The following is a 4,693-nucleotide window of genomic DNA, read 5'->3' as shown; positions in this document are numbered from 1 at the left end:
ATGGGGAGGGCAGGACTTCTAACAAAATAAAAAAATAACCAGTGTTATGTGCCGCATCAGCACTGTGCCAGGAAGACACACGAGCAGCTTTGTGTTGCAGTACAGCTGCTGGTGTGGATGCAGACTAAATGGCGGGCCGCGATATGGACATGGAGTGGCCATTTTGTCTGGTCGGCGATTGGGACCTTGGCTCGATTAAAAATGTATTCACCGGACCCCTGTGAATTTTAATTCACTAACCCAGTTATAAAGGATTTATGTAGCACCATTTTTTTGTTTTTGTTTTGTTTATGGAGCCAATTTTTATATTATATTATTTTTATATTATATGAGGATTTTTTTATTGTTCCAGACAAGCCTTTCACATATTAAAATACAATAAAAATGTTACGGAGTTAATTTTTATATTATACAGAATTTATATTGTTCCAGTTTTTTTGAGGTCATTTTTTTATAGTATACTGGATTTAAATAGCACCAACAAATGTAATAAAACAATTTGTGCAACGCTTTACAAAATAAAGGGGAGACAGTACAGTTACAATACAACTGAAGACAAGAGTTCAGCTTTTAATAAAGATCTTCGCCGTCTGTCATCAGCCTTCCTGCTGTTAATATCCTGACTGCCCCAGTGAACACACCAATTACATTTTTTTGTGGTTTGTTGAGAGACGTTTATCGCCAATTTTTTTTTGTATGTCATAGGAGATAATAAAGCAATGATTAGAAAGTCCTCATCACATTACAAAGTTGTCATTACAGCTTTTACACCATTTGGCTGAGTGTGACCACACGGGATTTAGAAAAGAACTGACACAGGAAGTGAAAATATAGATAATTATAAAAGAAAACACATACAAGCGCATTGTGAGTTGTCAGACCAAAGCAACATTAAAAGAGAACTATGAGGTAAGTGTTTTCCCCCATAGTTCTCTTTATGGTCATGGGAGAACATACACTGAGTGGCCAGATTATTATGACCCCCCCATCAGTACTTCGTTGGGCCGCCTCGTGACTCCACGAGATGGTGAAAGGTGATGCGAGGAATCTGACACTGCACTGTTGCCCTTCTGTTGTCTTGTATCAGTCTTGCCACTCTCCGTTCTGCCCTAACATTGACTAGTCGCTGACGGCCACAATTCGCACATTCAGACCCAGATTTTCGGCTGACAGTCCGGTCTTTAAACACTTTAACAACAGCTGCTCTTGAACATTTAACGAATTCTGCTGTTTTGCTGATACTCGCTCCATGGCTCCGAGCGCCAACAATCATCCCACGTTCAAAGGCTGTTAAATCGCTTTGTTTATCCGTATCTTCAGAAAAACATCACTTCTACTGTTGTGGTAACCAACCTGCTTCCCTATTTATAATGGTCTGGCCCTCTAGCAACTTCAGCGCAAAATTATAGCTAATTTGCCTACAAACGTCAGGTGGTCATAATAAACTGGCCACTCAGTGTATACTAACCTCCTCATGTGACCCAAAGCTCAGTATATTGCGGCCTATTGCCCGTGATATACTGAGAGCACCGCAGCCGGGACAGATCCTGACAATACTGTTGAGATCCACCCAGCTGCGTGAGTGGAAATCACTCACCTCATAGTTCTCCTTTAATACTATAATGGAGCAAATATAATTATAGAGGTTATGTAGTAAAAAAGATAACTAAAAGTAGCTAAAAGTCATAAACTTTTTGCAGTCTTGCTAGAGCATGCTGCAAAAGCTTCAGGGCTGTTCATTGGATAGGTTGCCCCATTCTATGCTCCTTTGCCACACTAGCCTGTTTACACGTCAACTGAAGATGCCGTCCTCCATTGCGACAATCTGGGCCATTGCTAAAGGTAAGTTTCGCTACCTTGGGCACTGTTCTAACCAAGCCCTGAGTCTGCAGCTCCACAAGGCTGTAGATCCAAAAGCTTTCCATAACTGTTGCATGGGTGACGGAAGGCTTTTGGAGCTACAGATTGCCACAGTGGAGGCTGGCATCTTCAGCTAACACGACACAGCCTAGTGTGGCAAAGGGGCATATAGTTTGGCAACCTAAACATGGAACAGCCATTGGGGCAATCTGGGTCATTGCTACAGATATGTCTTCACTACCTTGAGCATGGTTCCCAGCATCCCCGACCCTTCAGCTCCACAAGACTATAGCTCCAAAAACCTTCCATCACTCATGCAACTGTGATGGAAGGCTTTTGGAGCTACTGATTGCCGTAGGGGAGACTGGCATCTTTAGTTGATGCTTCCAGGGCTTTTCCATGTATAGCGTTTCCCATTCTATGCCCCTTTGCCACCCTAGGGTTTCTGCACGTCAGCTGAAGATGCCAGCCTCCATTGTGGCAATCTGAGCCATTGCTACAGGTAAGTCTTCACTCACTTGGGCGCTGTTCCAAGCAAGCCCTGAGCTTGCAGCTTCACAAGACTATAGCTCCAAAAGCTTTTCATCACCCATATGTCACATTAAAAACCATCACCCATATGTCACATTAAAAACCAGACAAGCATAAGGTGCTAGTTAAACATATATAGAAAAGTGTCCACAGGAGCAAGCAAAAATCATAAACAGGAACAAGCCAGAGTCAGGAGCCGGAGTGGGTAGGCGTACAAGCCAGGTCAGGAACACGGAGATCAGCATTGTCAGGAACAAGCCAGGAGCAGGAACACGGAAATCAGCATTGTCAGGAACAAGCCAGGAGCAGGAACCAGGGAAGACTGTCAGCCAGGATCGGGTCATACACAGAATCAGAATAATGTGCAGGAATGCACTAGCAGGTAAGACCACACAAGGGCAAGGTCAGACTGGACTGAGTGGTTTATATATAGTGAGTGGGGTGACATCATCACTCAGAGACAGGAAACTTCCATCTGGCTCTCTCAGATGATGCTCTCCTGTCTGGCCACAAGAGGGAGCCTGGGAGTAGTGAGCAACGTTACAGAGTAGGCTCAGGCAAAGAAGGAAAGACAGGTGAGTAAAATGGCAGCCAAGCCAGAATGCTGCAAACCAGTTAAGTCAGGGTAGAACCCTGACACCATGCAACTGCGATGGAAGACTTTTGGAGCTACAGATTGTTGCAGTGGAGGCTGGTGTGGCAAAGGGGCATAGAGTTGGGCAACCTATACATGGAACAGCCATTGCGGCAATCTGGGTCATTGCTATAAATAAGTAGTATGCTTGGTTTCAAGCATCCCTGAGCCTTCAGCCCCACAAGATTACAGCTCCAAAGCCTTCTATCACCCGTACAACTGTGATGGAAGGCTTTTGGAGCTACACATTGCCGTAGGGAAAGCTGGTGTCTTCAGTTGATGCCTTCAGGGCTGTTCTCCACTCTATGCCCCTTTGCCACACTAGGCTTTTGCACGTCAGCTGAAGATTCCAGCCTCCATTGCAGCAATCTGGCCATTGCTACAGGTATGTCTTCACTAATTTAGGCCCTGTTCCAAGCAAGCCCTGCAGCTTCACAAGGCTGTAACTCCAAAAACCTTCCATCACCCATGCAACTGTATCTGCATTAGATGCTAGAGTGTCTTCTTTGTCCTTAAGTGTCTCACTTGACCCACTTGGCCTCTGCAATACATTACCACAATGTCTTGTGCAAACTTTCAAGGGCTCTCGTGCAATTTAATTCTGTCTGGCAGCGAGTCTCTTTTTAGAAAGTACATGACATACTCTGGGCTAAGTTTGGTCTGATTAGCATTTCTCAACCATGAGCACTGTACAAGCCGAGACTACTTAATAAGCCATGAACGCTGCGAGGAATGCAAGTATATTTAAGATCAAATAATCTGAAGGGGTTTTTTCTTTTTTTAGTTTTTATTTGAAGAATAAAATAACTTTTCTCAACAGTCTGAAGAAGGGCCACAGGCAGATGTACAAGAATATCCTGAAAGTGAACCTCTGCTTTGCCCAGGTGAGAGTATTGGTTCACTTTAATGACCCCTAATCAGCATCACATGCTCACCTTCACTTCGATTTCCCACTGGCCCTGCTCTATTTGTCCACCAGGAGTGAAGAAAAATATCTGCTACTCCTAAGGACAGCAGAGCATGTGACTCTCTCGACTTCTTCCCTCGTGACAGCAAACGTAGTTGGTCATTGGATACAATGGGTCCAGTCAGCAGGTCACATGGGGGCAGGGAGGGAGTCCCCAGCCATGAGTACCTTGGAGCTTTCATAGGACTTCCTCTATTTGCTGCTCCCATGGCGGGGGTCAAGAAATAGCATTGAGTATGGAAATCTGTTGGGGTTTGACAGTGCAGCCTCTGCAGACAAAAACCATTATGCTGTAAAGATGGTTTAAGAGGGAAGATGGACTGTACACTGTCATTGCACATTTTTCAATATTTGTTCACTTCCTGTCCCGGTGACAGGCATCAGGCAGAACAGGAACTAAGGGGAAGTCTCCTCAACAGGGACACAGGAAGCTTTTTTTAATGTGACCCTACCCACACAGGGGCACTTGTAAAGCCCATCCAGTAGAAGAATATAACATGATTGTAGAATTCCCACCTTTCAAGTGGGCCATGGGTTGAAACGCCACTTCTTGAGTACCTGCTCCTCCTGCTGCATGCTGCAATTCCTCGCGCCAGCTCATAAGCATACCTGGGAACTTGCCAGATCTCGGCCAGTGATGCCGGCTTTTCTTTTTATGTTACTGGCTCATTACCGGCTTGGGCTTTCAGGTAGTTTATTCA

This window comes from Nanorana parkeri, unplaced genomic scaffold, assembly GCF_000935625.1.
Source record: "Nanorana parkeri isolate BGI_ZX_2015 unplaced genomic scaffold, ASM93562v1 scaffold1057, whole genome shotgun sequence".
NCBI lineage: Eukaryota > Metazoa > Chordata > Amphibia > Anura > Dicroglossidae > Nanorana > Nanorana parkeri.
Note: the sequence above shows the minus strand (reverse complement) of the source record.